The sequence below is a fragment of the Haliotis cracherodii genome, unplaced genomic scaffold, assembly GCF_022045235.1.
Source record: "Haliotis cracherodii isolate W230 unplaced genomic scaffold, xgHalCrac1.p SCAF_12, whole genome shotgun sequence".
Lineage (NCBI taxonomy): Eukaryota > Metazoa > Mollusca > Gastropoda > Lepetellida > Haliotidae > Haliotis > Haliotis cracherodii.
In genome coordinates this window covers 8996159-9008961 of record NW_027266267.1, presented here as the reverse complement: position 1 = coordinate 9008961, position 12803 = coordinate 8996159, and positions in this window count along the sequence as shown.

Here is a 12803-nt window from a genome sequence, read left to right as displayed (position 1 = left end):
AAGTGCAAAGTGTTTTAAAAGACCTGCACATTTACTCCAAAAAAACGAAAATTGGCGCGTTTCTCAAACACACAAGGAAGAACAATGTCTTTTCCGTTTGCTGACTTGGAAGTCCTTTTGCTGGACAGGTGAAAAACACATTTTTCTTAGATATTAAGCAATTTTAGTGCATGATGGCTCGTTGGAAAGCTCTTGAAATTCTGAGACGCTTGATACCAAATCCGACAGACATATAATGGGTCGTTAGGGAAATACAACCGTTTGAAGGTGTCCAAATTGACGTCAGAGGCCTCTGTTAGGGTGCTACCGCACGCGCATGCGCGACACCATCGTGGTTATTTTAACATAGTTGGATAGCCAATGTAACCCTTTCAAGGTTTCCAAAAGATTTCAAGAGATTTAGTCACTGCAAAGTGTTTTAAAAGACCTTCACATTTACTCCAAAAAAAAAAAAAATGGCGCGTTTCTCAAACACACAAGGCAGAACAATGTCTTGTCCGTTTGCTGACTTGGAAGTCCTTTTGCTGGACATGTGAAAAACACATTTTTCTTAAATATTAAGCGATTTTAGTGCATGATGGCTCGTTAGAAAGCTCTTAAAATTCTGAGACGTTTGATACCAAATCCGACGGACATATAATGGGTCGTTAGGAAAATACAACCGTTTGAAGGTGTCCAAATTGACGTCAGAGGCCTCTGTTAGGGTGCTACCGCACGCGCATGCGCGACACCATCGTGCTTATTTTAACATAGTTGGATAGCCAATGTAACCCTTTCAAGGTTTCCAAAAGACTTCAAAAGATTTGGTCACTGCAGAGTGCTTCAAAAGACCTGCACATTTACTCAAAAAAAAAAAAATGGCGCGTTTCTCAAATATTAAGTTGAATCTTCAGGGACTAGTCGACTATTTTACATGAACTACTAGTCTTTAGTCACATACCAGAGAAATCTTCAGGGACTAGTCGAGTATCTTACATGAACTACTAGCCTTTAGTCTCATACTACTGTAATCTTCAGAGACTAGTTGACTGCTCCTTAAATCCATTTTACATAAACTACTAGTCTTTAGTCTCATACCAGTAGAATCTTCAGGGACTACTCGAATGCTCCTAAGATCCATTTTACATAAACTACTAGTCCTTAGTCTCATACTTATGAAATCTTCAGGGACCAGTCGACTATCTTACATTAACTAATAGTCTTTAGTCTCATACCAGGAGAATCTTCAGGGACCACTCGAATCGTCCTAAAATCCATTTTACATAAACTACTAGTCCTTAGTCTCATACTAATGAAATCTTCAGGGACTAGTCAAGTATCTTACATGAACTAGTAGCCTTTAGTCTTATACTAGAGAAATCTTCAGGGACTAGTAGAGTATATTACATGAACTACTAGTCTTTAGTCTAAGTCAAGTGAAATCTTCAGGGACAAGTCGACTATCTCACATGAACTACTAGTCTTTAGTCTAAGTAAAATGAAATCTTCAGGGACTAGTCGACTATTTTACATGAACTACTAGTCTTTAGTCTCATACTAGTGAAATCTTTAGGGACTAGTCGACTGCTCCTAAAATCTTTTTTACATAAACTACTAGTCTTTAGTCTCATACCAGTGAAATTGTCAAAGAATAGAATTCTATTTTACATGAACTACTAGTTTTTAGTATTATATCAGTAAAATCTTCAGAGACTAGTCGACTATTTTACATGAACTAGTACTAGTCTTTAATCTCATAATTGTGAAATTTGCAGGGACTAGTCGACTATCTTACATGAACTACTAGTCTTTAGTCTTATACTAGTGGAATTTTCAGGGTCTAGTCGACTGCTCCTACGTCTATTTTACATGAACTACTAGTCTTTATTCTCATACTAGTGTAATCTTCAGGGACTAGTCGACTGCTCCTAAATTCCATTTTACATGAACTACTAGTATCAAGTCTTACACCAGTGGAATCTTCAGGGACTAGTCGACTATTTTACATGAACTACTAGTCTTTAGTCACATACCAGAGAAATCTTCAGGGACTAGTCGAGTATCTTACATGAACTATTAGTTTTTAGTCTGATATAAGAGAAATGTTCGGGTACTAGTACAGCATCTTACATGAACTACTAGTCTTTAGTCTTAGTCTGGTGAAATCTTCAGGGACTAGTCGACTGCTCCTAAAATCTATTTTACATAAACTTCTCTAGTAGACTGCTCCTAAAATCTATCTTACATGAACTACTAGTCTTTAGTCTTAATCTAGTGAAATCTTCAGGGACTAGTCGACTATTTTACATGAACTACTAGTCTTTAGTCTCATACCAGTGAAATTGTCAAGTCTAGAAATCCATTTTACATGAACTACTAGTCTTTAGTCTCATACCAGTGGAATCTTCAGGGACTAGTCGACTATTTTACATGAACTACTAGTCTTTAGTCGGACACAAGTGAAATCTTCAGGGACTCGTCGACTGCTCCTCAAATCCAATTTACATAAACTACTAGTCTTTAGTCTCATACTAGTGATATCTTCAGAGACTATTCGACTGCTCCTAAAATCTGTTTTACACGAACTACTAGTGTTTAGTCTCATACTAGTGAAATTTTCAGGGACTAGTAGACTATCTTACATGAACTACTAGTCTTTAGTCTCATACTAGTGGAATCTTCAGGGACTAGTCGACTGCTCCTCAAATCCATTTTACATAAACTACTAGTCTTTAGTCTCTACTAGTGAAATCTTCAGGGACTAGTCGACTGCTCCTAAAATCTATTTTACACGAACTACTAGTGTTTAGTCTCATACTAGTGAAATCTTCAGGGACTAGTAGACTATTTTACATGAACTACTAGTCTGAAAGGAGCTGCAGACCAGTTGGATATGACGAACGACTTCTGCCCGTGTTGTCATCCAGGGATGCCGGACCAGTGTGGATCACAATCACGGGTATGGCGCTGACAGGCCAAAGATTATAGTCTGGTCAGCTCATCTGGGATTTGACCCATGGTCATCTGATCCCAGCACAAAGACATCAATGTAAACTCCTATGTTGACTTTGATTGTCTGACCGTTTTCTGTGTTCGAAAAGGCGTCGGATCGTTGACTGTGCACATGTAGCCTAGATAGAAGGGCAAGGTCAGCCACAACCACCCACACGGCGCCCACCATCATCCCGAGGCAAGAGAGTTAACTGATTTTAAACTGGACTTTTATAGTCAGTTAACTCACTTGCCTCGGGAAGATAGTTAACTGACTTTAAACTGGACTTTTATAGTCAGTTAACTCACTTGCCTCGGGAAGATGGGCACCCACCCGGCAACCACACAAGGAGAGTGTTCTGGAAACATGGCGTGAACTCGGGCCACCAGTTGTCAAATAGTAAACTCTCATTCAGAAATGACAAGAAAACAGATGTACACAATATTTATTGAGGTGAGAATAAATAGGAGATCTGTCTCAAAGGAGACTTGTCAAATGGCAGTTGTAGAATATGTGATTACAATCATTAAAAAAAAACAACTTTTGTTGCCTGGAAACTAAGATTGTACATATCAATTTGGCAGTCTGACAATACCTTTTTTTTAGAGTTTAACGCCCCATTCAGCAATATTCAAGCTATGTGGCGGCGGTCTGTAAATGATCGAGTCCGGACCAGACAATCCAGTGATTGACACCTTGAGCATCGATCCACGCAATTGGGACACGATGACGTGCTTCAAACCAAGTCAGCGAGCCTGACCACCCGATCCTGTTAGTCGCCTCTTACGACAAGCAGAGTCACCTTTTACGGCAAGCATAGGTTGCTGAAGACCTACTCTACCCCGGATCTTCACGGGTCTGTGAGAATACAAAATGCACAAATCCAACACCTCAGTTGAGTTGAACATGTCGTTGAATGCATGCCATGTGTGTTATATACCCCCTCAGTCACCAGGTCACACTTTTCACCTTGTTTGTTGTGTGATGTGTGTTTGTTGTTTAACGCCGCACACAGCAATATTCCAGCTGAATGACGGCGTTCTGTAAATAATCAAGTCTGAACCAGACAATCCAGTGATTGATATAAACATAGACAGACAGACAGACAAATTTATCCGGTACTTAAGGCCACCGGCGCATAATACAATGGTAATTTACTGTATATATATATTTGCATGCTGAGTAGATTTAATAATGATTCACCGTTCAACACTATGTTTCCGTTCGAATGTTCATGACTTGGAAGAGAAATTTACCTAAGCTTTTTTATAATTTGTTCGTTTTCAGCTGACAGAAGTCTTATAAACTTCTCAATAGAGGGAGGGGCAACGAGACGCTTGGGAAAAGAGTTACTTCTTGCTCTGGAATACTGGTCACAAATCATAAGCACATGCAATTCATCTTCAACATGGATATGACGCTTTGAAAAACAGAATGTGCAGACACGTTCATTATAAGGGGTGTTGTTTTCACGCCTCATCAAAGCAAGTCTGAAATTATTACACCGGAACATGGCTATAAGTCTACGTTGGTAAGAAGACATATCACAAGTAATATATGATTCCACATATAGTGATGACTTGAACCGTGAGTAGTAATGATGTCAGGGAAAAGTGCCAATATTGAGTGAGGCAGTCATAAAATCTTCGTTTAAAATCTGTCATGAAATGTTGAATATTACCCATGTCTTGTCTTAGCCAAACAAAACCAAATCCAAATTGGAATAAAATCATTCTAATATGTGATGCCCATGTAATTTTACCATTATCATCAAGAGATTTTAGTATATAATAAACTTGGATGGGTAGCCTGTGTTGTTCCATCTGAATAAGTCTACACCAGTACTTGACTGCTCTTGACATGTAGTTATACTGTAGGGGGGGGGGGGGGGGGGGGATCCTACCACAGTCTCCTTGAACCATGTTGTTATAAGTGAACTTATTAACTTTCGAAAAGGATTTGCAGAATCTGTTATGTACACTCTCAATAATGTTACAGTAAAATTCGATCCACTCAATTGGGATACGGTGACATGCATCAACCAAGTCAGCGAGCCTGACCACCCGACCCCGTTAGACACCTCTTACAATAGGACAGTCGCCTTTTTGCGGATTCCAGGTTAAAATAGGTCCTCAGTCTGAAAATACATGATTAGCATTATATATAATAACACAGTTAAGATATGTACATGAGTGAGTATGGTTTTACGCCGCTTTTAGAAATATTCCAGCAATATCATGGCGGGGGACACCAGAAACGGGCTTTACACATTGTACCCATGTCGGGAAACGAACCCGGAACTTCGGCGTGACGAGCGAACGCTTTAAACGCCAGGCTACACGACCGCCCCTTATGTTAAGAGATAAAGTACCCAAACAGTGGGTGAGTTGCGTGTCAGCTTTATGTGGGAGGACAGTCCCATGTGATGCAGGTCTCAGACGTTTACCACTTCGGTGAAATCTACGAGTACGTGTATGGTGCTGGCAAAACTAGAAACATAATCGGGGCAAACCGGGATTCGAACCCACAAACAAAGGTTTCTGGCGTGCCCAAGGGACGCAACTCTGCACAGCGACTTGCGGCGCCTTAGACGACTGGGCCACCCGTGCCCCAGTACCCAAACATAGAGAAGCAGCAGGTAATAGCTGAGATGGGAGATCCTAGTCTAACATCTGGTCTCTGAAATTAACATATTTTACATTTTTGCTTAATGATCTAAATAAAAATTAATAAAAAGAAGAATTGAAGTAATCTGAATTTGCCCATGATTATAGACATATATAATGGATATATTAATTTGAGGGTCTGCATGACAGACTAGGAGCTCCCATTTAACAATATTGAAATATCACCATCAGGGACTAGATTGTCATCAGAAATTTCAGTTATCCTATTAAACATTATTTGCTTTACAGTTTAATCATATGAATATCCTATGAAGGAGTGTTGAACGTTTTCAAAAGCTTTCGAGAATTTTTCTAGACCAGAGGTTTTTGTGTTAATTTGCATGAAAGACATTGCTATGCTGACGTGTATCTAAGCCAATGGCAATGACATATAACGAGGGATTTATCAAGTATTTTATACCGAGTGTAGCTGACAGGCAAATAAGTAAAAAAGGTTGTTTTGAACTTTACATCTCCCATTTGGATCAATTACTCACTCAGTTTTGGGGCTGCATATCAGGGCTGGGATGAACCTAAATTTACTACCCCCTTAAAACCTGACCCTACGCGGGTACCCAACCCCCTTAAAACCTGAACCTAACCAGGTACCCGGCCCCCTTAAAACCTGACCCTACCCGGGTACCCAGACCCGTATTACCTGACCCTACGCGGTTACCCAAACCCTATTACCTGGCCCAAACCCCTTTTACCTGACCCTACCCGGTTACCCATCCCCCTATTACCTGACCCTACCCGGTTACCCAACCCCCTATTAACTGACCCTACAAGGTTACCCAACCCCCTATTACCTGACCCTACGCGGTTACCCAAACCCTATTACCTGGCCCAAACACCTTTTACCTGACCCTACCCGGTAACCCAACCCTCTATTACCTGACCCTACCCAGTTACCCAACCCCCTATTACCTGACTCTACCCAGTTACCCAACCCCCTATTACCTGTCCCAACCCCCTTATCCCTGACCCTACGTGGTTACCCAAACTCTATTACCTGGCCCAAACACCTTTTACCTGACCCTACCCGGTAACCCAACCCTCTATTACCTGACCCTACCCGGTAACCCAACCCTCTATTACCTGACCCTACCCAGTTACCCAACCCGCTATTACCTGACCCTACCAGTTACCCAACCCCCTATTACCTGACCCTACCCGACTACCCAACCCCCTATTACCTGACCCTACCCAGTTACCCAACCCGCTATTACCTGTCCCAACCCCCTTATACCTGACCCTACCCAGTTACCCAACCCCCTATTACCTGACACTACCCGGTTACCCAACCCCCTATTACCTGACCCTACCCAGTTACCCAACCCCCTGTTACCTGACCCTACCCAGTTACCCAACCCCCTATTACCTGTCCCAACCCCCTATTACCTGACTCACCCAGTTACCCAACCCCCTATTACCTGATCCTACCCGGGTACCCACCCCCCTATTACCTGACCCTACAAGGTTACCCAAAACCTATCACCTGACCCTACAAAGTTACCCAACCCCTATTACCTGACCCTACAAGGTTACCACACCCCTATTACCTGACCCTACCCAGTTACCCAGCCCTCTATTACCTGACCCTACCCAGTTACCCAGCGCCTATTACCTTACCCTACTCAGTTATCCAACCCCCTATTACCCAACCCCCTATTACCTGACTCTACCCTTATTACCTGAACCTACACGGCTACCCAGCCCCCTATTACCTGGCTCTACCCGGGTACCCAACCCCCTATTACCTGACCCTACCCGGGTACCCAATCCCCTATTACCTGACCCTACCCGGGTACCCAATCCCCTATTACCTGACCCTACCCGGGTACCCAACCCCCTATTACTTGACCCAACCCAGTTACCCAACCCCCTTTTACCTGACTCTACCCTTATTACCTGAACCTACACGGCTACCCAGCCCCCTATTACCTGACTCTACCCGGGTACCCACCCCCTATTACCTGACCCTACCCGGGTACACAATCCCCTAATACCTGACCCTACTCGGTTACCCAAATTCATATTACCTGACCAAACCCCCTATTGCCTGACCCTACCCGGTTACTCAACCCCCTATTACCTGACCCTACCCGGTTACCCAACCCCCTATTACCTGACCCTACAAGGTTACCCAACCCCCTATTACCTGACCCTACGCGGTTACCCAAACCCTATTACCTGGCCCAAACACCTTTTACCTGACCCTACCCGGTAACCCAACCCTCTATTACCTGACCCTACCCAGTTACCCAACCCCCTATTACCTGACTCTACCCAGTTACCCAACCCCCTATTACCTGTCCCAACCCCCTTATCCCTGACCCTACGTGGTTACCCAAACTCTATTACCTGGCCCAAACACCTTTTACCTGACCCTACCCGGTAACCCAAACCTCTATTACCTGACCCTACCCAGTTACCCAACCCCCTATTACCTGACCCTACCCAGTTACCCAACCCCCTATTACCTGACCCTACCCGACTACCCAACCCCATATTACCTGACCCTACCCAGTTACCCAACCCCCTATTACCTGTCCCAACCCCCTTATACCTGACCCTACCCAGTTACCCAACCCCCTATTACCTGACACTACCCGGTTACCCAACCCCCTATTACCTGACCCTACCCAGTTACCCAACCCCCTGTTACCTGACCCTACCCAGTTACCCAACCCCCTATTACCTGATCCTACCCGGGTACCCACCCCCCTATTACCTGACCCTACAAGGTTACCCAAAACCTATCACCTGACCCTACCCAGTTACCAAACCCCCTATTACCTGTCCCAACCCCCTATTACCTGACCCTACCCAGTTACCCAACCCCCTATTACCTGACCCTGCCCGGGTACCCATCCTCCTATTACCTGACCCTACAAGGTTACCCAACCCCTATTACCTGACCCTACAAAGTTACCCAACCCCTATTACCTGACCCTACAAGGTTACAAACCCCTATTACCTGACCCTACCCAGTTACCCAGCCCTCTATTACCTGACCCTACGTAGTTACCCAGCCCCTTATACCTGACCCTACCCAGTTACCCAACCCCCTATTACCTGACACTACCCGGGTACCCAATCCTCTATTACCTGACCCTACCCGGGTACCCAATCCCCTATTACCTGACCCTACCCGGGTACCCAATCCCCTATTACTTGACCCAACCCAGTTACCCAACCCCCTTTTACCTGACTCTACCCTTATTACCTGAACCTACACGGCTACCCAGCCCCCTATTACCTGACTCTACCCGGGTACCCACCCCCCTATTACCTGACCCTACCCGGGTACACAATCCCCTAATACCTGACCCTACTCGGTTACCCAAATTCATATTACCTGACCAAACCCCCTATTGCCTGACCCTACCCGGTTACTCAACCCCTATTACCTGACCCTACCCTTATTACCTGAACCTACCCGGTTACCCAACCCCCTATTACCTGACCCTACCCAGGTACCCAATCCCCTATTACCTGGCCCTACCCGGTTACCCAACCCCCTATTACCTGTCCCAACCCCCTTATACCTTACCTACCCGGTTACCCAACCTCCTATTGCCTGACCCTACCTGGTTACCCAACCCCCTATTACCTTACCCTAACCGGTTACCCAACCCCCTATTACCTGTCCCAACCCCCTTATACCTTACCTACCCGGTTACCCAACCTCCTATTGCCTGACCCTACCCGGTTACCCAACCCCCTATTACCTTACCCTAACCGGTTACCCAACACCCTATTACCTGCCCCACCCCCTTTTACCTGACCCTACCCGGTTACCCAACCCCCTATTACCTGACCCTTCCTTGGCACCAAACACCCTATTACCTGGGTTATAGCTAAAACGGCACTGCAGCTTAACATCACCGAGCGAAAACGGCACCCATTGTCGAAAACGTGACCAAACCTAAAGCGAAAACGGCACCCTATTTTTTTTACCTTGGTACTGAACTACAATTTAACTCACATGGTCACTTGCAAACACAAATAATTGTAAATTGTTATTCGCCTTAAACAAGTTTACATTAGAAATTAGCCTCTACACCAATTTACTCGCCGACTCTGATTTGAAGTCAAGACAATGATAATGTACATAAATCAGATACAACAGAACATAATAAAGCATGTAAATAAAGCATATATACTAGCTACTACATAATTCGTTCTCATCATTAAAAATAGAGGTGCTGTTTTCGCCCGACAAATAGTAGCCGTTTTTGCCAAAGAGGTGCCGTTCTCGCCGGTGAAATCAGTGACGTTTGCTGAGGTGCTGTTTTAGCCTGCACCCTCATTACCTGACACTACCAAGGTGCCCACTGTTGGTCTGGTCTCAAAGGATAGGTACAAAATGTCCGATAAGGAATTGTTTCCCAAAAAGTATTTAGGTGCACTATAAAACAATACGGTTTTGCTTCGACGGAAGCTTTATCTTTATTCAAATATATATAGGCCTATAAGTCAGAAGGAATTCGTGAATAGTCCCGTCCGAAAGAAATATGAACATTTGTGACCTGTTATTCTGGGAGTTCACGGAGTTCTGGGTATTTTTTTGTCATTTAACAATATATCATGTGATTAACCATGGCTCCGGATAGTCCTGTGGGTACCCGGGTCCTACCCAGGTCCCGACCCCAGTACCCGAGTTACCCGTCCCAGCCCTACTGCATTCTAGGGGCCAAATATGGGCCTCTGATTAGTATTTAACTCCCGATAGCCCATTTTCTAGTTATAATACAATCAATGAATGAATGAAAGTTCTGTCAAAAAGAATATCTTGTCTTTGAACAGAATCTGCGAAAGCGAAATCAAAATCAACCATAGATGTTGGCCCATAGTCTTGAGTGTCGCCCGTCAAATCACCGACATTGGTCACCTGCGATGAGAGCTGGAGTTTATACAGAGAAGGTTGGTTGGTTTATTGTTTTACGCCGCACTCAGCAATATTCCAGCTATATGACAGCGGTCTGTAAGAAATCGAGTCTGGACCAGACAATCCAGTGATTGACATCATGAGCATCGATCCGCGCAATTGGGATCGATGACATGCATCAACCAAGTCAGAGAGCCTGAACACCCGATCCCGTTTGTCGTCTTTTACGACAAGCTTAGTCGCTTTTTACGGCAAGCATGGGTTCCTGAAGACCTATTCTACCCCGGATCTTCACGTGTCTATACAGAGAAGGATTTCAGCTCTCCGACGCAGTGTCGTCTACCGCTAAAATTAATTAACCGTCCTTGTGATAATTTTCTTATGTGTTAGGTGGGATAATTACATTACTTCCACGCAGTTTGAATAAATAATAACTCGACGACAAGTTATACGTACAAAGATAACATGAACTCCCCAAAATTCCCAATTGCGTAGATCGATGCTCATGATCACTGGATTGTCTGGTTTAGACTTGATTATGTACAGGCCGCTGTCATATATTGCTGAGTCAGGAGTAAACAACAAACAAACAAAAAATGGGCATTTCACATCACTGTCATCAACTGTATCAGTCATATCACAACGGGACAAGTCAACCTTGTCCTCTCACTATGCTTGTCGTATAAGACGACTAACGGGATCGGGTGGTCAGGCTCGCTGACTTGGTTGATGCATGTCATCGAACCCAATTGCGTGGATCGATGCTCATGATATTGATCACTGGATTGTCTGGTCCAGACTCGATTATTTACAGACCGCCGTCATATAGCTGGAATATTGCTGAGTGCGGCGTTAAACAACAAACCAACCAACCAACTTTGATGAAAAATGGGTGTCTACTCAACCAAAACCTTTGGGAAAGTACTCCCCAGATGATCGACATTTCATTCACATACCACTGCCATGTTCGTATGTTTTCATTTGCTCTCAATTGCGTAGATCGATGCTCATGATATCAATCATTGGATTGTCTGATCCAGACTCGTTTATTTACAGACCGCCGTCATATAGCTGGAATATTGCTGAGTGCGGCGTTAAACAAAAAAACAACCAACCAACCAACCAACCTTGTCCAAGGAAAGGACACAGTGACTAGCATGATATGGCATCTTGAACTGAAAGATTTTAAATGATATTTAATAGATAAGTGTTACAGGCATACAGTCCAACATGCTCATGCCTCGGTGTCAAAGATAAAGGCTTTGCCCACGAAATACTCTGTATTGATGAGGATGGCCATATTGCAGTGGAGACCGATTTTTTTAGGATGTGATTACTTTTTTTCAAGCAGATGAGTTTTTCGTATATACAAAATTACGAACCGCGTTTTTTTTTTCTAAAACACACTTCTCACCAGAAATAAATGGTCCACCACTTTTTACTTACCTGTGAAGATCCGGGTTAGAATAGGTCTTCGGCAACCCATGCTTTCAATAACAGTTGACTATGCTTGTCGTAAGAAGTGGCAAACGGGATCGGATTGTCAGGCTCGCTGACTTGGTTGATGCATGACATATTATCCCAATTGCGTGGACCGATGCTCATAATTTCAATCACTGGATTGTCAGGTCCGTACTCGATTATTTACAGACCGTCATATAGCTGGAATATTGCTGATAGACTATCAGTGCGGCGTTTAACAACAAAGAAACAAACACAGTTATAAACATATACATATGCATATATAGAGGATATTATACGTGTGTTCATGTCATACTATGTTTACGACACGAGTGTCTAAATTCCGTTATTTCCCGAGCGAGAGCTATTTATTACCGAAGAAGATGTTTACATACAGAGACGAATTTTAGTGTTTTCCTATAAGGACAGCAAGTCGCAACAGCAGCGAAACCACAATTTGGTGAATGAATTTCAGTATTTCCCGTGGGCACTGATCACCACCGTTGTCCTAGAAAACCACAATTTGTAAATGACGTCAACAATCTTCAACTATGACGTCGTCTCTAGTGTGGCGTCATTCCGACCTTACGTCACAATATGATTAGAATGACGTCAGCAATGCCGTCCTCGTAGGGGATAAACATGTTTATTACCCACGAGGGCGAACATATCAGAGTTCATAAAAATCATATATGCCCTAGACAACAGTGTATTGTTTCCGTCACCCGGACGTCATAATTGACGTCATTCGAATCGTATTCAGACGTGAGGTCGGAATGATGTCACATTGGAAACGGCGTCATAGCCGAAG